We start from the raw sequence: 23,475 nt of genomic DNA on the forward strand, positions 1-23,475 counted from the left end.
TTCAGCCTACAGCGAGGGATTTACTCACACATGGATGGGGGAAACATGGATGGTCGATGGAGAGGCGTCGGTGGCGATGGTGGCGATGATCTCCTCCAATTCCCCATCCCGGCAGGGTGCCAGAACGGAGTTTCTGATCCCGAGATTGGGTTTCGCGATGGCGGTGGAGTTCTGGATGTCTTCTCGCAAATTGGTCGAACCCCCGTGCGTTTTTAGGTCAAGGGCTTTAAGTAGTCCAGAGGGGAGCGTCGGGGGCTGGCCGAGGCAGCGTCACCATAGGGCGGCGCGGCCCAGGGGCCCACCGCGCCGCCATATGGTGTGCGCACCTCGTGGCCCCCCTTCGTCTCGTCTTCTGGCTCCGTAAGTCTTCTGTGAAAATAGGCCCATTGCAATTATTTCCGGGGATTTTCCTGAAAGTTGATTTTCTGCACAAAAATAAGACACCAGGGCAATTCTGCTGAAAACAGCGTTAGTCCGTGTTAGTTGTATCCAAAATACACAAATTAGAGGCAAAACAATAGCAAAAGTGTTCGGGAAAGTAGATACGTTTTGGACGTATCAAGGTTCCTGTTCAACCTCTTCTCCTTCTTCTGGTTCATCTTGTTGTGGCGGTAGATTTGCCTCAACTCGCGCATCATAATGCAAACGCCTTTCCTCAAGAGAGAGAAAACCATTAGGCAGAGGGGCAGCGATCGGGTGATCAACTCCCGGTATATTGAAGTAATATCTACCATCTAATTTGTTATCATACCACATGCATTTAGAGTAGTAGAACCAAGGCGGCGAGGCCTTCCAATGCTCGTAAAGTACTTACATTGATATTAAGCCTTCTTGCCAAGATGGTTATGACTCCACCTCCACATATGGGGCCATGAGCTTCAAGTGTTTGGTGGTGCAAGTAGAGAACAAGAATGGCACCCAAGTTTGGGCAGAGATTGCATTCTGGGAACACAACTTTTGCTAGGACCATCATGTCCTCCTCATTAAGTATTGTGAGATCACCTCGTGCCTGCAAGGTGTTAGCAATAACATAGTACAAATAGCGAATAGCAGAGCACTCAATAGTATTTCCCCGAGGGAGTGTGGTAGGTATTCTCATCCTAGAAAAGTACATGCTAGGTGAGGGGTTCAAAGAAAAGCAAGCATATCGATTTGCAGTGGCACTGTTCTCAAAGCCAAAGTGGTTGCACCACTCATCCAAGGTTAAATCATACTCACGGTTCATCAAACGGAAGGATATCCACTCACTCCAGGCTGATTCTCCTCAAATTTGTAGTAGCGGTTCACCGTGTGCTTCAGAGTGCTAAGGAACTCGAGTGTCAAGCGGCGATAGGTGGCAGCCTCCTGAAAACAAAATTCAAGTAGACCAACATTGTTGCAAAGAGTAATGAAATCATTGTGCAAGCTTAGTTGGTTTAGAATATGGGGCATGCACATTTTGTCGACTTGATCTCGCGGTCCATGAGACAATTGAAACGGTTGAGTTGACATCGGTCTTCAAACTTGATACCGAGTGAAGCGGGTGTGTCTTCAACCGGTGGTGCAGCCTGTGCAGCCATAGTGCGCGAGCGGCTCCTTGTGTTCATCTAAAAATTAATTAGCAGTTTAGTACCTTAAGAACATAGTAACAAAAATTCATCTAAAAATAAAAATCTGATCCGATAGAAGTAAACATATGATCATCCTCTACACATCTTATAAAAGAATCTCCTCTAAAATTGCAATCTAGCATGCTCATTAAGGTGATGAAGTTCATAATATGACCTAATTAAGTCCAGATTGATAATGACAAAAGCTAGAGCATGCATTCGTGAATAAAAAGTTGGGGATCAGGGGAGAAACATACGATGCTTTGATGGAGTGCAACAAATCGAATAAAAAATAAACAAATTTGGAGATCCAATGGAGTAGGGTTTGAGTTTGGAGGAGGAAGGGAGAGAAATATTATGAAAATTTGGGTTGCATACCTGTTCCTGGCCAGTTTAAGTCGTCCGACACGCGGTACGAGCGCGTGGTACGGGCGCATTTCGCCCGTACCAGGTGCAACCGCCTTGGGTTAGGTCGGTCGACGCGGAACGATCGGACGCTATGGTCGGATCCCTTCATACCGATGCTCGGTAAACTTACAATAATTTTTTGGGGAGTTGCTGTTTTCGTCATCGAAGCGGTACAGGCGCATGGTAGGGTCGGCCCTGACCATACTGATGGTCACCAAAGTCACTGCATGTGTCGACAAAATCTTCAATTCTTCTCTTTTGTGGTCGTGGATGTGGTACGGGCGCGTGGTACGGTCTGGTACGACCGTACCGATGGTCATTAAAGCCACTGGAACCTGTGAACATCAAAAATTCCTGTGCAGTCTTTTTGTGCCTTTATGCATCAACATTACCTCGAAAATGGCTAAGGAAAAACAACAGTATATAAAAAAAAATGTGCAACAGTTAGCACCGAAAATCAAAAAGACATTGTTGCTTAACTTCTACTCCTCTTTTCCAAGGATCTCATCAACATTAAAATAAACATTAAACTTGAATAAAAAATAGATAGAAAACTTTATTGAACATGGGTTGCCTCCCATGAAGCGCTTCTAGTTAATGTCAATTAGCTTGACCAAGATGGTGATCACTTAAGAGTTGGAAGTGGAAGATCCACTCCAAAATAGTTAGCTTTCAAAGTAATGATCCCATCATCATTGGCCTTCTTCTTTATTGGGAAGTTCACTACAAATGAGTCTTTGGATGGTAGTCCAATCCTCGCATTCCCTTCATGCAAATTGATTAACGCTTTAATAGTTATAAGAAATGGTCTTCCTAGAATTATAGGAGCTATAGGATCTCCAGGCATGTCCACAATAATAAGATCAATAAGAGCAGGACATCCTTTAATCTCTAATACAATATTATATTTTACCCTACAACTTGTCTATATGTTGAATCAGCTAAGTGCAGTCTTAGCTCAGTTGTTCTAAATGGCCCCATTCCTAACTTATCAAATAATGTTTTCGGAATTTTGGAGACGCTTGCACCAAGATCACAAAGTGCAGCCACCTCATTAGTTCCAAAATGGATTTTAATAGTAGGCTCAAATATATCATCAAGCTTAGCTAGAAGTTTTTCAGCTAGCTTCTTATACTATTGCTCTAAATCATGGACTTTGCATGCATGCTACCTCATGTATAAATTGACGGTAACTTTCATCATTACCTTCGTTGATTACAAGGTGTCTTATACCATGACAGTCTTAATGAGATCTTCCACAGGATACTCAGGTGTTGGAGCATTGCTATAGTCTAGTTCTTCAAGTGCTTCTCCAATTCTTTCGATCCTTATCATCTTGAGGTCTTCAACGGGGTTTGGTTCTGGTTTACCTCCAAATCTTGCAAGCATAATAGTTTGGCCCATCTGTAAATACCCTTGCCCCAAAGGTGACAAGAGCCTAATGGTCCAACCATTGTCCTCACAGCCGCAAGCAACAACAATTAGTAAGTAAAAAAACAAACCAAAGCCTTAAGCTAGATGATTGTGCTATGATCCCGAATGAATCACTACAAGAGATGGGGGATTTGTTGACGAAAACCCTGGTGACAAAAATGCATACCGTCATGGATGTGTCCTTATAGGTGACGAATTCATCTTTCGTCAAGCATTTAAGGTAATGCTTGACGGCATGATTTTTCGTCAACAAAAAATCGTCACCCATTACCCAAGCAGGAAGGGCTTCCATCGTGTCTGTTAATAGGTGACGAAATCAAAGATCGTGGTGACGAAATAATACTAAGTTACTTTATTAAATGTTATTAGTTTTATATATCATGCGTGACCCACTTGTCAGGAACATATTTAATTAAGTAAAAATTATGGTTTGGAAGAATCGAACAAGGGCTTTGGCGTGACCGACGCGGAGTCTTACCGCTAAGGTAGATATGGAATTTTGATCTGGATCCGTAACTAGTCTATTCTACATATTTATTTCAATGGTGTGATCTAGATGTTACGACATAATAATTCCCTTATTAATATTTATGTCGGCCGAGGGTGCCTCGTTTAAGTCGCGCCGCTAGCAGACACGGCCTATATAGGTGCTCTTGCTAACAGTCGAATCGACTAGGGTTCTCGTCGAGGTGAGAAGAATTCCGTGAAGGCTCCATTGTGGTGGCGGCGAGACGCATCATCGGTGAGTTCTCCTGATTATTCGTTAGGTCTAGATTTTTTTAATCAGTTGTCAAGATCTGTTCTGAAGAACGTTGGCATGTTCTTAACTGAATTGTAGGCAATGGATCGAAGTTGGATAACTGATGGCACCAAGAAGTTCACAACAAAGTACATGGCAGGTGTTAGGGATTTCATCAAGTTTGCGCGAGAACACTTGGACAATACAGATGAACCAATCTTGTGCCCTTGCAAGGACTGCCTAAATCTGATACGTCAGGATATAAAAACAATGAGGATCACTGCAATTGTTCGTGTATGTCCATGACGTATACAAGATGGACTAGACATGGGGAAGGTTTTAGTGATGACGAAGGGCGGGATAGAAACGATGATGGTGCGTATGATAGTGACAACGATGAAGAGGAAGACAATGGTGATTGTTATGTTGATGATTCGTCTAGTATGATCGATGAACTGCAGAAGTCTGGAAATAAAGGTCCTGACCTGCCAAATCTGTATGCTAATCTAATTGAGTCAGCGAAAAAAGAACTTTATGAGGGATGCACCTCTTTCACTAGGTTGTCGTTCATTATTAAACTCCTTCATGTCAAATCATACAGCCGGATAACAAACAGAGGATTTGATCTCTTACTTCAGCTTTTACGTACAGCTTTGCCAGATGTGGACTTTCCCAAATCATATGCTGATGCTAAGAGTGTTCTTTCTGATGTTGGGCTTGGTTATGAGACAATTCATGCATGCAAGTTTGATTGTTCTTTATTTTGGGGAGATCACAAGGACGATACGAACTGCCATGTTTGTGGATTATCAAGATATAGAGACCCTCTTGGAAAAAGAAAATCCCTCACAAGGTGTTAAGGTACTTTCCTATAATTAAAAGGTTGCAGAGACTATTTGTTAAAAAGGAAATGTCGACACATACTAGATGGCACAAAGAGAAGAGGGTTGTTGAGCCCAATGTACTGAGGCACCCTGCTGATGGTGAGGCATGGAAGCACTTTGATGGCAAGTTTGATTGGTTTGCTAAAGATCCTCGTAACATAAGACTAGGTTTTGCCACAGACGGCTTCAGTCCTTTTGGAAGTATGAGTAATCCTTACAGTATGTGGCATGTTTTTGTGATTCCTTACAACTTCCCACCATGGATGTGCATGGATCAATCGAATTACATGATGGCATTGCTAATCCCCGGAAAGTATTCCCCAGGGAAAGATTTTCATGTATGTATGCAGCCACTGATAAAAGAGATGCTGCAGCTATGGAGTGGTGTGGAGACATTTGATGCATGCACGAGAGGAATATTTCCCATTGCATGCTGCGTTTCTTTGGTCTATTCATGATTATCCTGGATATGCCACTATGTCGTCGAAGCACAAGAGGATTTCATGCGTGTGTGCATTGCGATGAGAATCCTTGCGCTGAACCTTTGAAAAACAAAATTGGATATATTGGGCATCGGCGATTTCTTGATAAAAATCACCCATACAGGAAAAGCAGACTTTTCAATGGTACAACTGAGACTAGAGATCCACCAAGGAAGTACACACCCAAAGAGGTAGCTGCGAAGGTAGAAAGGGTTAAGGATTTTGAACATGGGAAAAATCCAATAAGTAGAAAGCGAAGCGTGCAAGCGCACCCGGTGAACCAACATGGCACGTGAAAGTCAGCTTACATCATCTACCGTGCGCAGAACTTAAGATAGCTCACAACTTAGATGTGATGCGTATTGAGAAGAACATATGTGACAATATTGTTGGTACACTACTTGAACTTGAGGGCAGGAATAAGGACACTGTTAGTGCTAGAATTGATTTGAAGAAATTCAAAATGTGGAAGAAGTATTGGTTGGACAAAATTGTGAAGGATGATGATGATGATGCAGCAATAACTTATGCGAAGCCCCCTGCACCGTGGACGCTTTCGAAGGAACAGAAGAGACATTTGTGTAGGTATTTGGCAAACACTAGGTTCCCAGATGGTTATTGCGCAAACTGGGGAAGATGTGTGAATATTGATGGTTGTAAGGTTACCGGTATGAAGACGCATGATTGCCACATACTTCTGCAGCGAGTGTTGCCGGCTGGGCTCAAGGGAATTGCATCTAAGGAAATGTATGTGGCTATTGCAGAGCTAGGAAGATTTTTTAGGGAGCTGTGTGCCAAAACCCTGAAAGTTGATGTGCTGAATCGATTGAAGGTTGAAATTGTTGTGATCCTATGCAAACTTGAGAAGCTCTTCCCCCCAGCTTTTTTTGATGTAATGGTGCACTTAGCTATTCATCTTCCTGAGGAGGCTCTTTCGAGGGGTCCTGTTCATTATGGTTGGATGTATCCAGTTGAGAGAAGATTAGGTTATCTAAAGTCTACGGTCCGTAACAAAGCAAGGCCAGAAGGTTCTATCGCAGAGAGCTACATTGTTGATGAGTGTTTGATTTTTTGCTCTAGATTTTTCAAGGATGGCACAGAAACAAGATTTAACAAAGATGATAGGAACCAAGACATTCGGAGAAAACCTGATCCTGACGAGATGGAAGTATTTTCGATTGGAGCTAAAGGTCTTGGGAAATCCATTTTGAAACATTTTGACAAGGAATTTGACAAAATGGTTTGGTATGTGCTGAACAACTGTGACGATGTAGAACGTTATATCAAGTAAGTAGTTAGCTTCACTTTAATAACTACTTCTCAATGTTGCAGACATAATTGTCCCTGTATTTCATATGTGTTTTTTCTATGTTTCGGTGAATTCCGACAAGAATTGGGAGGTAGGGGTGTGCGTGACATCGAGGAGACGGTTCATAGAGAGTTTGCAGGTTGGTTTGCAAACCATGTGAGACAGTTGGACAATGCATCAGAAGATTTGAAGTCTCTGGCTGCTGGGCCAGACCGGCGTGTAGTAGTATACGCTGGTTGCAACGTAAAGGGTGCGAGGTTTCGCACGCTTACTCGGGATAAAGACCTGAAGACTCAAAATTCGGGTGTAGCGACTAAGGGATCTTTTGGTGATGCAGATGAGACCGACTACTATGGTGTTCTGCAAGAAGTTCTTGAAGCTGCGATGCAAGGACTAACAAACACGGTGACAGTCCGTGTACTTGTTTCGTTGCGATCGTTCGACCTTGCGAGCAAGGGTTCCAAGATAAAAGATGATGGTTTTTTTAAAAGCGTTAACACTTCTATCCTATGGTTCAAGAATTCACCATTCATATTGGCCAGTCAAGCTGAAACATGCTTCTATTTGGAGGATACAAAGTTTGGTGATCCGTGGAAAGTGGTGCAGAAGTTCAGCCATAGACATGTGTACGACGTTCGAGTATTAGAAGATGGTAACGACGATGCTTTTGGACGGAATGAAGTCGCATACCAGGAGGATGAAGGTTCAATCGACCATACATTTCATGATGTTGTCGACCTAGACGAGGAAGCAGAGGTGGAAGCAGAGGAGGATGATCATCGTGTCTTTGAAGTTGTACGTATTCATGATGCTCGTACAATCCGTGAACTAGAGAATGGGGAAGATAGTCCCAATGTTGACATGGATATGAGCGAAGATGAACTAGAGAATCAGGAAGATAGTCTCATTTTGGAAGAGAACATACATGATGACGAGGGAAAAAATTTAGAAGAAGATAGTGATTTAGATTGATAGAAACATGTAATGCATACAACTATATGTTTTGTTCCAAACATTTGAAATGTTCTTATTTAGATGTTTACGATCTCGAACTTTTCATTGAATAATCCTTAAGGGTTTATGAGCAAATTAATATAAGCAAAATTATTGTCAAATATAAGAAAGCCAACATGTCGGTAACATAACTTTGACAATGGTTTTAATTAATCGACACTTGACACGATTACAACCAGCAAAGACGATATGACTAACTATTGTTTTAACACAAGCGAAATCGACAATCGCATAAAGAGTCTTACAACTTAATTTAAACCTAAAGGGGCTGCATAGTTGGACACACGGGCACCATGAATCACGGACTAGCTACTCCAGATCGATTTCAGGCACATGGGTAGCAAACAAGTAAACCCCTGCATTTCCCGAGTAAAGCAAGAACAGCATCTTGTCACCCATCTGAAGGTGCTTTTCCTTGTCCATGAACTCCTTCCACCCATCGACGCAGAGAGACGACCATCGTTCAAGAAATTGCGTAGGACGCATGCACCAAAGTACTGGGATGGCACACAATACTGATTGCACCATATTGTTCCATATCTTTAGGAACCAAACGGCTAGGGATTTTCTGTTCCAACAGTAGGGACATAGTTTAGTTAACACTTGTACGTAATGTAGGTCGCAAACTTAATGAAATGATATGATCTCGCTTACCACGTGTTTGTTGTAATTTTCGCTGTTTGTCCAATTCAGAGTATGCAGCATTGGGACAACTAGTGCTCCTTGATCATAATCTCTAGCATTGTGGTACTCAACAAGGTAGTCCAAGTTGTCCACCTGAAGAATGACGGTATGCATCATCCTCCAATTTATCATTGTTCCATCAGTACTACTGAGCGAGTCAACAATGTCACGCTTCGTACGGGACAACTGGTAGTAAGCTGCATAATTAAAATAACTGACATAAGATGGAATAATTAATATGATCAATCATTGTGTCCAAAGGTGGAAAATTACCTGGATGGATTAGTGGTTCAGTTCCAGTTATTACAAGAGTATCCTGACCAGATGAGTTAACTCTGAAAATTAACTCCATGCCAACCTTAAAATTGTACACTCTAGCAAATTCGTTCCAAAATCTTCCGTTGATATAGGTTACGCGACTCTGTTGGTAACATTAACAACAAATGCATGGCCATCTTTGGTTTTGAGTGCAGCTTCAAAAGTTGTCCTGTGGGAGGTCTGGACACCATACTTCTTAAGGAAATACGGTCTATAGTAGCAAGGGATGACCTAAATTCAATAGAGTTAATACAAAAGTAAGTTAAATATGCGTCTACTCGGATAATCACCGAGTCTCAGATCTTGGACTTCTATCAGCACATATCTGAACTTCTATCAGCACATATCTGAACTTCTATCAGCTATCGTAAAACTGGTATGAACGTAAAAGTTATCACAACTATCGTAAAACTCAACCATAAATAAGCGGTTAATACATATGGTGACCAACAATTATTACACACATCTGAATAATAGTACTAAACTAGCAATAACTACTAGGATCACGTGTTAAACTTTGATGTGGCGGCGAATTAATAAAACATCTGAATGAATTTTAAACTTATAAGTGCATGTACCGTCTTCTCCTCAAAACACTCTTGTAGTGTTTGCACGAAAAAACCTAACGCGACTCCCCTCGCCGCACATCCCCTTCTTGTCAAAGCAAAGCTGGACAACCTTGCAAAAAATATGAAGAAAGATTACAAATCGGAAACAACGATCGATCGCGAGACGTACATGTTATTTACGTACTCCACTAGTAGGCGCCATCCTTGGTCTCGACGCGGAGCGAGAGTCTTACAAGTCTCGCCGGCGAGAGACGTGGCGAGCTGTGGCGGCGAGAGACGTGGCGAGATCTGGCGGCGAGAGACGTGGCGAGATCTGGCGGCGGCTGAAGGAGGTCGTGATATGATGGCAAGTTATATCGTGGAGTAAATTTCGGTAGGTCAATAGGAGTGCAAATGGGCGGTGCTGGGTTTAGACGTGACAACACGGTCGAATGCGCGTCAGTTGGACTAGACCCGCGTCAGTTTTCTCTTCGTCTGCCGTGTCAATATTCGCACGGAGTAATTAATGGGGATGATATTTATCCCCTTCCCCCTCCCCTACCGTCTCAATATTCGCACCGCATCCTGGTTTCCACTTTCCACACTTCTCGTCGTCTCCTCTCCCTCATTATCTTCGTCTCCCGCCGCTGCGCCATGGACATGGATGAGCAGCAAATGTACAAGCCCCGGACTAGCACGCGCAGTCCACATCCACGATGAGGAGGACCTGGAGGTGGTCTACACCAACGACCCCTGGGAAGTGCGCCGCGTCCTCGACATGTACACGGAGTGGCTCATGGAAGACGAGCACAAGTTCGTCGGCCTCGACTTCGAGTGCACCAACCATCGAGCCGAGGACGAGAAGAAGATCGCCGTGGTTCAACTCTGCATGCGTCGACATGTGCTGGTGTTCCACTACGCAGCGTAAGAACTAATCCCCTTTTTTAATCTTTCGATTGGGGTTTTTTACTTGCCGCCGTTCTGTCTCTCTTTGATTTTCGTTAGACATTGTTCCCGAAAATCAGTACATTCCCGATCTAAATCTGCTACACATTGTTCCGTAAAAGCAAGACATTCCCGATCTAAATCTGCTACACATTGTTCCCGATTTATTAATTTGTTTCATCTTCGTCTCCTCTCGTAGGTTCTTGCATATTTGTAACTGATCTCGTGACTAGTACATTACTTTATTTATCGCAGTGCTAAGCGGTGGGAGTCTCCCAATCTGCGATTTCTTTCGAGAAGGCGCTACGTTTGCGAGTGTTGACATCCGTGGTGACAAGAGAGTTCTGTGGAGGACATGGCACATGGAGATTCCTTCTGAGTACTACGTCGATCTCCAGGACGAGTACTTCAAGTACACTGGTCATGCGAGGGCTGGCATGGCTACCATGGCAGCAAGACTCATTGATTCATGGTTCGGTGATATGAAGAAGAAGTTCCACCACCATCGGCACAGATCGTGGGGGGACTTCCCACTTCCAAATATGAACATCGAGTATGCAGCCATTGATGCTTGGGTCTCGTACGAGCTCTACCGCAAGATCGTGGTCGACGTAGTCCTGCGATGGTGGATTGATCATCTCTTCTGTTGCATGACCCCCGATCTTTTGGTTTGGTCTCCCTCTGCGTGAGGTGCTTTTGGCTAGTAGTCCGTTCTTTTGAAACTGTAAATATTTTGCCATGATATGTTAACAATTGTCTTGGGAGGTTTCAATTTTATGTTGTGTACATCCTAGTACTTCAAAGTGCTAGTAAACTAAATGTTCAGAGCAGAGAGTTCTTCAAAATCAAAACATACCAGACGTAAAAATCACCAAAAATTGTGATTCAAATTTTCTTTATGACTTTTACTCATTTATCTGAAATTTTTCATCGAAAAAATCTCAAAGTGGTGAACAATAACATAATATGGTGTCCCCATGGTGGACATGTGTCGAACGAGGGGTTTTCGGACGAAAAGAGGGGAAATCGCCAAAAACTCACCAAACCACCATGGATTTGGGGCATGATTTGGCACCCTTGTGCACATTGTGATATGACACCTTGGTTGCTATGGGTTTTGATTTTTTGGAGTTGGTGGCTTGGTGTCCCCATGGTGGACATGTGTCGAACGAGGGGTTTTCGGACGAAAAGAGGGGAAATCGCCAAAAACTCACCAAACCACCATGGATTTGGGGCATGATTTGGCACACTTGTGCACATTTTGATATGACACCTTGCTTGATATGGGTTTTGATTTTTGGAGTTGGTGGCTTGGTGTCCCCATGGTGGACATGTGTCGAACGAGGGGTTTTCGGACGAAAAGAGGGGAAATCGCTAAAAACTGACCAAACCACCATGGATTTGGGGCATGATTTGGCACCCTTGTGCACATTGTGATATGACACCTTGGTTGCTATGGGTTTTGATTTTTGGAGTTGCTGGCATGGTGTCCCCATGGTGGACATGTGTCGAACGAGGGGTTTTCGATTTAAAAGAGGGGGAAATCGCCAAAAACTGACCAAACCACCATGGATTTGGGGCATGATTTGGCACCCTTGTGCACATTGTGATATGACACCTTGGTTGCTATGGGTTTTGATTTTTTGGAGTTGGTGGCTTGGTGTCCCCATGGTGGACATGTGTCGAACGAGGGGTTTTCGGACGAAAAGAGGGGAAATCGCTTAAAAACTCACCAAACCACCATGGATTTGGGGCATGATTTGGCACACTTGTGCACATTGTGATATGACACCTTGCTTGCTATGGGTTTTGATTTTTTGGAGTTGGTGGCTTGGTGTCCCCATGGTGGACATGTGTCGAACGAGGGGTTTTCGGACGAAAAGAGGGGGAAATCGCCAAAAACTGACCAAACCACCATGGATTTGGGGCATGATTTGGCACCCTTGTGCACATTGTGATATGAAACCTTGGTTGATATGGGTTTTGATTTTTTGGAGTTGGTGGCATGGTGTCCCCATGGTGGACATGTGTCGAACGAGGGGTTTTCGGACGAAAAGAGGGGGAAATCGCCAAAAACTCACCAAACCACCATGGATTTGGGGCATGATTTGGCACCCTTGTGCACATTGTGATATGACACCTTGGTTGCTATGGGTTTTGATTTTTTGGAGTTGGTGGCATGGTGTCCCCATGGTGGACATGTGTCGAACGAGGGGTTTTCGGACGAAAAGAGGGGGAAATCGCCAAAAACTGACCAAACCACCATGGATTTGGGGCATTTAACGTCACCACATTACCCTACAACAGAAGTTTCACTTGGAAAAAGGTTTGACAACCTCTTAGTGCAATTAGGTCAACCTAGGTTTCACCAAACACTCAAACTTTCATATAAAATTGAAAATTTCTTGAAATCTTTCCAAACCTTGTGTATTGGCCAATGTGTGGCTAACACTTTCCATGGAAAATAACAAACTAGAAAAAAATTTGGCATAAGGATGCATCAACATGTGGGTAATGACGCTAGCATGCTATCTTGGCAGTTTGGTTTGAAAATTTTCAAAAATTCATCCCCTAAACTCAACAAGAGGCTATGTGTGATCACTAATTCGTATTTCAAATATTTTAGAGTTTTTAATACCCATACTGAAAATTCTGTGCCAGCCCATCCGTCATGCGTGGGACCCATGTCAAAGTAATGGGAAAGTGGACTGACTACATGCAGCAATCCATGTTTTCACACCCACGCGTCAGACAGAGGAACCCAAACGGCAGCACCTACTGTATATCCATCGGCCCCATCGTCTCTCCCACCCGCAACTTCTATTCCCCAATCTCTGGCGAAAAACCCTGCTTGCACCTCCACCAGCGCAACACCGACCTCCCCTTCCACCGAAGATCCCGAAGATGAAGCGTGTTCGCGGAGACGAGCCGGAGGCGAGTGCGGTCGTCAACGTCGACAGAGGCGACGGCGAGGGTCCGGTAGTAGTCGACGTCGCGGAGGCGGGATCTTCTTCCGGAACTGGAGCCGCTCTTCGCCGCGCCGTGACCGTGGAGGGCTCCGCCCAACCGGCCGTGGTCGCCGTCGCTGATGAGGCCAAGGGAGACGTCCTCGCTCCCGCGGCACAAGCAGATGACCAGGGCTTCGATCCGAATGACCCGTTCTACCGCCACTCCGAGCGATGCATGAGCTATATGGCCCCGAGAGAGTGCGACGAGTTCGAAGAGGAGGCCTCCGACAAGCTGCAGCGAGGTACTCTACTATTCCGATCGATCCTGTTTTTCTTGATCTTACCGTTCACCATAGGGTTTGCTCATAGGGTAGATTGATTTGCCCTGTCTGCGACTTCTTGTACAAATTGATGATTAAGGGTTCTTGCTCATCTGATTTATGGTTTGTAGTTACTAGATCTGTAATATTTGATGCACATCTTGATTCAACTGTAATGATTCCTTTTGTGTGATGAATGATACCTGCTTAGTGTAACGCTCACTGCATTTCAAACTTAAATTCATCCGAATATGAATCATACCAGAGTGATTTGATTACAAGAATTATATTATAGGTACTATTAATTGATCTGATACATGGATTTTATAATCACCATTTGTCTTAAACTGGTGCTTATTTATACGATGAAACCATAGTGTGTACATCATTTTAATTTGGGGAACAAGTGAATTATCGGTTGCATGTAATTTATGACCATAATTTTTGTTCAATTCCTGCTTATTGACGTCATGAATCCATATTGTTTTATGAATCGGTACATCTTCGGGGAACAAATGATTGATCCCTGATCCATGAAATTTATAATCACCATTTTCTCTTAAATTGGTGCTTACTTATAATACTGAAATAATGATTGGACTACCCATGAACAAGTTGTGACAACAGTTTAAATTGGTGGTTATTTATATTAGTGAAGTAATTATGTATGGTTGGATCTGGATCATAAATGTTGATTCTACATGATTAATTCTTAATAATGTTCATACAAAAATATTTAATGCTTCAATTGTATTTCGATTAATTTCCTTCTCTCACTTCTTCTTTACTTTCAAAATCGCAGAAGACTACGAGGACGTTGACGGCGACAAGGAGGACCGGGACCGGAAGAGCCGCTTCGTTACGAAGAAGTCGAAGACTGGCCAGATCCCTTTCCGTCGTAACGGAAAGCCACATTGCCCATTCTCGCGGCGGGTTTTCCCGAACGATCTCGTGTGTCTGATCCAGACGCGACGGGAGTTGGAAAAGGTAGCAAGCGAAGCACAATCCTGCTAGCAAGGCGAAGCACGCTGCCTTTGGCAAGTTCCTCGGGGACTACGTCGGGATGGCCTCATCCCGCTCGTCGGTCCAGCTGTTGGCCCTCATGTTCTCCACTAAATTTAGTTTTCGTTTAGTTGTTCCCCTGGAGGTTCATGGTTAAACTATGTCATGTTTCAAAGACTATGTTCTACTTTTGTTATTTGGAACACAGGCAATCATACCCAGTTGTTTAACTTCCAGCCTAGTGGGCTTGTTCTGTTTTTCCCAAGGCCCAGGGAAGTACATATTAATTTGCAAAAAATGCACAATTAAACTCGGTGCAAATTGAACTGCGAGAAAAATGCGGGACCAAATAGTCAATCGTAAAGTGTACCCCCTACATAATCCCACTATACAATCCCTTCACACAAGAGCGGCCAGGGTAGCGATATGACATAAACACACAATGGGCACACACAAATTGTAGACTAAAACAATTATATCATATGATAAAGATTATATCATAGGATATCAACTGAAACTTCAATACCACCACGGCCGCCCTGGTTGAAAAGAATGAGAACAACATTCCTAGATTCAAAGTTATACTCCTTAGTAAACTCCGACCAGCGAGAATCGAACTTCATCCTTCCATCGGTAGTAGTGTAGTATGCACCACGAGGGTGGTAGCCATAGTCATCAACAAAAAACATGCCTCCCCGCTTTCAGAGATATTCAAGGACCTAACAACTTCCTTCGGTATACGCTGAATAATAAAAATTAAATTATATATGGGAAGGATATAAAGGATAACTAAGATTACATAAAGAAAAGGAGAATTATACCAGTCCATTGCCCTTCAAATCAGTATTCGTCAAGGTGTGCACAAAAACAACACCAAGACCAAGACCACGCTCACGGAGAAGTTGTTCCTTCTTCAATGTTTGAGCAGTAGTAAGCATAACACCTTTAGTGTGGACAACTGCAGTTGGAATTTCTGCATACAAATTTAAAATTAATAAAAGAATAAAAAAAGAGGAGATATAACATCAGTTATATTAAAAAAATGGGCAACACATGGTAAAGGATAAAACAAAATTACCATCGACACGATGCTTTTCAGTGCCATCAGGACCTACTGCAAAAATCCCAAACAGTTCAGGAGCACTATCAAACCCAAACATGATACAGTCACCAACTTTCAGGTCGTAGTCATGAAGAAATTTTTGGTATCCGATCAAAAACACGTGTCTTCGAACTGCCTTTCTTAACATGAAATTTGTACTTCACTTCATCCGATGTAACGACAAAAAAGATATTACCAACAAGGTTGTTGAACTGCCTCCTCACAAAACAAGGCACAGTCTGAAAAAACAGTAGAACAAAAATGCAGAAAATAAGGATATAGTCTAGAATCTGTCAACAAAAAAGATACATTCTAAAAAAGGATATATACCATAAATGAAGGAGATATGCCCTAGAGGCAATAATAAAGTGGTTATTATTTATATCTTTATGTTTATGATAAATGTTTATATATCATGCTAGAATTGTATTAACCGAAACATTTGTACATGTGTGATATGTAGACAAACAAGAAGTCCCTAGTATGCCTCTTAAACTAGCTTGTTGATTAATGGATGATTAGTTTCATAATCATGAACATTGGATGTTATTAATAACAAGGTTATGTCATTGTGTGAATGATGTAATGGACACACCCAATTAAGCGTAGCATAAGATCTTGTCATTAAGTTATTTGCTATAAGCTTTCGATACATAGTTACCTAGTCCTTATGACCATGAGATCATGTAAATCACTTATACCGGAAAGGTACTTTGATTACACCAAACACCACTGCGTAAATGGGTGGCTATAAAGGTGGGATTAAGTATCCGGAAAGTATGAGTTGAGGCATATGGATCAACAGTGGGATTTGTCCATCCCGATGACGGATAGATATACTCTGGGCCCTCTCGGTGGAATGTCGTCTAATGTCTTGCAAGCATATGAATGAGTTCATAAGAGACCACATACCACGGTACGAGTAAAGAGTACTTGTCAGGAGACGAGGTTGAACAAGGTATAGAGTGATACCGAAGATCAAACCTCGGACAAGTAAAATATCGCGAGACAAAGGGAATTGGTAATGTATGTGAATGGTTCATTCGATCACTAAAGTCATCGTTGAATATGTGGGAGCCATTATGGATCTCCAGATCCCGCTATTGGTTATTGGTCGGAGTGAGTACTCAACCATGTCCACATAGTTCTCAACCGTAGGGTGACACACTTAAAGTTGGATGTTGAAATGGTAGTACTTGAATTATGGAATGGAGTTCGAATATTTGTTCGGAGTCCCGGATGAGATCCCGGACATCACGAGGAGTTCCGGAATGGTCCGGAGAATAAGATTCATATATAGGATGTCATTTTATGTGAAATAAAATGTCGCGGAAGGTTCTATGGAAGGTTCTAGAAGGTTCTAGAAAAGTCCGGAAGAAACCACCAAGGAAGGTGGAGTCCACAAGGGACTCCACCTCCATGGCCGGCCAGCCCTAGTGGGGGTGGAGTCCCAAGTGGACTCCACCATAGGGGGCCGCCACCCCCACATGGGAGGTGGGAATCCCACCTTTGGGTGGGAGTCCTAGTTGGGCTAGGTTTCCCCCTCCTATGGAAGGTTTTGGTTTCGGGTCTTATTCGAAGACTTGGACACCAACACTTGGGATCCACCTATATAATGAGGGGCCAAGGGAGGGGGCCGGCCACCCCAAGACCATAGCTTGGCCGCCCCCCTTGAGTGGCCGGCCACCCCCTCCCAAACCCTAGCTTTGCTCCTCCACTTCATATTGCCCGCGTAGCTTAGCGAAGCACCGCCGACTTCTACACCGCCACCGACACCACGCCGTCGTGCCGTCGGATTCAAGAGGAGCTACTACTTCCGCTGCCCGCTGGAACGGGGAGGTGGACGTCGTCTTCATCAACAACCGAACGTGTGACCGAGTACGGAGGTGCTGCCCGTTCGTGGCGCCGGAACCGATCGTGATCAAGATCTTCTACGCGCTTTTGCAAGCGGCAAGTGATCGTCTACCGCAGCAACAAGAGCCTCCTCTTGTAGGCTTTGGAATCTCTTCAAGGGTGAGACTCGATAATCCCCTCGTTGCTACCGTCTTCTAGATTGCATCTTGGCTTGGATTTCGTGTTCGCGGTAGGAAAATTTTTGTTTTCTATGCAACGTTATCCTACGGTGGTATCGAGCCGTGTCTATGCATAGATGGTTGCACGAGTAGAACACAATGGTTTGTGGGCGTTGATGCTCTTGTTATCTTTAGTTTGAGTACTTTGCATCTTTATGGCATAGTGGGATGAAGCGGCTCGGACTAACTTTACATGACCGCGTTCATGAGACTTGTTCCTCGTTCGACATGCAACTTGTATTGCATAAGAGGCTTTATGGTGTCTGTCTCTCCTACTATAGTAAAGATTCAATTTACTCTTCTATTGACAACATTAGTATCAACGTTGTGGTTCATGTTCGTAGGTAGATTAGATCTATATCGAAAACCCTAAACCACGTAAAATATGCAAACCAAATTAGAGAGCGTCTAACTTGTTTTTGCAGGGTTTGGTGATGTGATATGGCCATAATGTGATGATGAATATGTATGAGATGATCATTATTGTATTGTGGCAACCGGCAGAGCCTTATGGTTGTTTTTAAATTTCATGTTGAGTAGTATTTCAAAGTAGTTGTAATAGTTGCTACATGGAGGACAATCATGAAGACGGTGCCATTGACCTTGGTGCTTCGCCGACGATGATGGAGATCATGCCCGAAGATGATGGAGATCATGTCCGTGCTTTGGAGATGAAGATCAAAGGCGCAAAGACAAAAGGGCCATATCATATCACATATGAACTGCATGTGATGTTAATCCTTTTATGCATCTTATTTTGCTTAGATCATGACGGTAGCATTATAAGATGATCCCTCACTAAAATCTCAAGATAATAAAGTGTTCATCCTTAGTAGCACCGTTATCAAGTCTTATCGTTTGAAGCATCTCGTGATGATCGGATGTGATAGATTCGATAAGTACATACAACGGGTGCAAGACAGTTTTGCACATGCGGATACTAAGGTGGCCTTGACGAGCCTAGCATGTACTGAGACATGGTCTCGGAACACGTGATACCGAAAGGTAGAGCATGAATCATATGGTTGATATGATGAACACTTTGAGTGTTCGCCATTGAAATCACACCTTTTCTCGTGATGATCGGGTTTAGGTGCGGTGGATTTGGTTCGTGTGATCACTAAGACAATGCGAGGGATATTGTTTTGAGTGGGAGTTCACTTAGGTTTTTAATTATGTTGAATTAAAATTTGAACTCAATTTGTCATAAACTTAGTCTAAACTATTGCAAATATATGTTGTAGAGATGGCGTCCCCAATCAATTTTAATCGGTTCCTAGAGAAAGAGAAACTTAAGAGCAACGGTAGCAACTTCACCGATTGGTTCCGTCATGTGAGGATCTTCCTCTCTACGGAAATCTGCAATTTGTGCTTGATGCACCGCTAGGTGACCCTCCTGCAGAAGATGAATCCGATGAAGTAAAAGCTGTTTACGCGACTCGGAAAACTCGGTACTCTCAAGTTCGGTGTGCCATCCTGTGCGATGCTGGAATCCGATCTTCAAAAACGTTTTGAGCACCATGATCCTCATGAGTTGATGAATGAGCTGAAAGCTATATTCGAGACTCATGCGGCGATGGAATGCTATGAAGCATCGAAACATTTCTTCAAATTTGTATGATGGAAGAAGGCAGCTCCGTTAGTGAGCACATGCTCGCCATGACCGGGCATGCGAAGAAACTCGATGACTTGGGAATAGTGATTCCTAACAGATCGGGATTAATCGTGTCCTTCAATCACGCCACCAAGTTACAAGAACTTTGTGATGAACTACAATATGCAGAACATGAACAAGGAGTTACTGAACTTTTTGGCATGCTAAAAGCTGCTGAGATTGAGATCAAGAAAGAGCACCAAGTGTTGATGGTCAACAAGACCACCAGTTTCAAGAAACAGGGCAAGTCTAAGGGAAAATTCAAGAAGGGTGGCAAGAAAGCTGCCACGCCTCCTATGAAACCTAAGAACGGCCCTAAGCCCGATCTTGAGTGCTATTCGCAAGGAGAAGGGACACCGGAAGCGTAATTGCTCCAAGTATCCGGCTGATCTGAAGAGCGACCTTGTCAAGAAGAAGAAAGAAGGTATATCGATATACATGTTATAGATGTTTATCTCACTAGTTCTCGTTCTAGTACCTGGTATTTGATACTGGTTCGGTTGCTCATATTTGTAACTCGAAACAGGAACTAAAGAATAAACGACAACCGCCTGAAAGATGAAGTGACGATGCGCGTTGGAAATGGATCCAAGGTCAATGTGATCGCAGTCGGCACACTTCCTCTACATCTACCTTCGGGATTAGTTTTAAGCCTAAATAATTGCTATTATGTACTGCGTTGAGCATGAACATTATATCTGGATCTTGTTTAATGCAAGACGGTTATTCATTCAAGTCTGAGAATAATGGTTGTTCTATTTTTATGAATAATATCTTTTATGGTCGAGCACCACAAAAGAATGGCTTATTTCTGTTAGATCTCGATAGTAGTGATACGCATATACATAACATTGATGCTAAGCGAATTAAACTTAATGATAATTCTACTTATATGTGGCACTGTCGTCTTGGTCATATTGGAGTGAAACGCATGAAGAAACTCCATACAGATGGATTACTTGAATCACTTGACTTTGAGTCACTTGATAGATGCGAAGCATGTCTAATGGGAAAAATGACAAAGACTCCATTTTCTGGTATGATGGAGCGAGCTCGACTTATTGGAAATCATACATACCGATGTATGTGGACCAATGAGCGTAGCATCGCGCGGTGGTTATCGTTATGTTCTAACCTTCACAGATGATCTGAGTAGATATGGGTATATCTATTTCATGAAACATAAATCCGAAACTTTCGAGAAGTTTAAGGAATTTCAAAGTGAAGTAGAAAATCAACGTAACAAGAAGATCAAATTTCTACGATCTGATCGTGGAGGTGAATATCTGAGTTATGAGTTTGGCATGCATTTAAAGAAATGCGGAATACTTTCACAATTGACACCGCCGGGAACACCTCAACGAAACGGTGTGTCCGAACGTCGTAATCGAACTCTCTTAGATATGGTTCGTAGTATGATGTCTCTTACGATTTGCCGTTATCATTTTGGAGTTATGCATTAGAGACAGCCGCATTCACTTTAAATAGAGCACCATCAAAATCCGTAGAAACGACACCGTATGAATTATGGTTTAATAAGAAACCTAAGCCGCCGTTCTGAAAGTTTGGGGTTGCGAAGCCTATGTAAAGAAGTTACAACCGGACAAGCTAGAACCCAAAGTGGAGAAATGCGTCTTCATAGGTTACCCTAAGGAAACTATAGGGTACACTTTCTATCACAGATCCGAAGGCAAAATCTTTGTTGCTAAGAACGGAACCTTTCTTGAGAAAGAATTTCTCACTAAAGAAGTGACTGGAAGAAAAGTAGAACTCGATGAGATTGATGAATCTATACTCGTTGATCGGAGTAGCGCGATGGGAAGTTGTACTGTACCGCCTACACCGGCAACAGAGGAAGCTAATGATAATGATCATGAAACTTCGAACGAGGAAACTACTGAACCTCGCAGATCGACAAGGGAACGTGCCACTCCTGATTGGTATGATCCTTGTCTAAATGTCATGATTGTAGATAACAATGATGAGGACCTGCCGACGTATGAAGAAGCGATGATGAGCCCGTATTCCAACAAATGGCAAGAAGCCATGAAATCCGAAATGGGATCCATGTATGATAACAAAGTATGGACTTTGGTAGACTTACACGATAGCCGAAAGGCTGTCGAGAATAAATGGATCTTCAAGAGAAAAACAGATGTCGATGGTAATATTCTTTGTCTATAAAGCTCGACTTGTCGCAAAGGGTTTCCGACAAATTCAAGGAGTTGACTACGATGAGACTTTCTCACCTGTAGCGAAGATAAAATCTGTGAGGATTTTGTTAGCAATAGCTGCATTTTTCGATTATGAGATTTGGCAGATGGATGTCAAAACGGCGTTCCTTAATGGAGACATTGAGGAAGAGTTGTATATGGTACAACCCAAAGGTTTTGTCGATCCTAAAAATGCTAACAAAGTATGCAAACTTCAGCGTTCAATCTATGGACTGAAGCAAGCATCAAGAAGTTGGAACCGACGCTTTGATAAAGGGAACACAGACTTCGGGTTGATACTCGGTCATCGAGAGGCCTGTATTCACACGAAAGGGAGTGGGAGCTCTGTAGCATTCCTGAGATTAGATGGAGATGACATATTATTGATCGGGAATGATATAGAACTATTAAGCAAAGTGTTAAGGGTTATTTGAATAATAGTTTTTCAATGAAAGACCTTGGTGAAGCATCGTATATATTAGGCATCAAGATTTATAGAGATAGATCAAGACGCCTAATAGGGCTATCACAGAGTACATATCTGGACAAGATTCTAAAGAAGTTTAGAATGGACGAAAGTAAGAAAGGGTTCTTACCTATGTTACCGAGCAAGGTATTGAGTAAAACTCAAGGACCGGCTACGAGCGAGAAGAAAGAGAAAGGATGAGTAACAACCCCTATGCCTCGGCGATGGGATCTATCATGTATGCCATGCTATGTACAAGACCGGATATAGCACATGCCGTTAGTTTGACTAGCAGATATCAAAGTGATCCGGGAATGGAACATGGACAGCGGTCAAGAATATCCCGAAGTACTTGAAAAGAACTAAGGATATGTTTCTTTGTTATGGAGGTGACCAAGAGCTCGTTGTAACAAGTTACACCGATGCAAGTTGGAACACTGATCCCGATGACTCTAAGTCACAATGCGGGTACGTGTTTATATTGAATGGTCTTTGCAGATGGCTGGGCAAGCTCGAAGCGGTGCACGGTGGCGAAGTCTTCAACAGAATCGAGTACATAGCGGCTTCGGAGGCTTCATCGAAGCGGTATGGATGAAGAGGTTCATTGTAGAGCTCGGTGTGGTTCCTAGTGCATTGGACCCATTAATCATTTATCGTGATAACATGGGTGCCATCGCCAATGCACAAGAGCCAAGGTCACACAAGAGGTCAAGCATATCAAGCTGCGTTACCACTCGATTCGCGAGTACATCGAAGATGGAGAAGTAAAGATTTGCAAAGTACACACCGATCCGAATGTAGCAGATCCGTTGACTAAAGCTCTCCCTAGGGCAAAGCATGACCAACACCAAAATGCCATGGGTGTTAGGTATATTACAATGTAATCTAGATTATTGACTCTAGTGCAAGTGGGAGATCAAGGAGATATGCCCTAGAGGCAATAATAAAGTGGTTATTATTTATATCTTTATGTTTATGATAAATGTTTATATATCATGCTAGAATTGTATTAACCGAAACATTTGTACATGTGTGATATGTAGACAAACAAGAAGTCCCTAGTATGCCTCTTAAACTAGCTTGTTGATTAATGGATGATTAGTTTCATAATCATGAACATTGGATGTTATTAATAACAAGGTTATGTCATTGTGTGAATGATGTAATGGACACACCCAATTAAGCGTAGCATAAGATCTTGTCATTAAGTTATTTGCTATAAGCTTTCGATACATAGTTACCTAGTCCTTATGACCATGAGATCATGTAAATCACTTATACCGGAAAGGTACTTTGATTACACCAAACACCACTTGCGTAAATGGGTGGCTATAAAGGTGGGAT

The sequence above is a fragment of the Lolium perenne genome, chromosome 4, assembly GCF_019359855.2.
Source record: "Lolium perenne isolate Kyuss_39 chromosome 4, Kyuss_2.0, whole genome shotgun sequence".
Classification (NCBI taxonomy): Eukaryota; Viridiplantae; Streptophyta; class Magnoliopsida; order Poales; family Poaceae; genus Lolium; species Lolium perenne.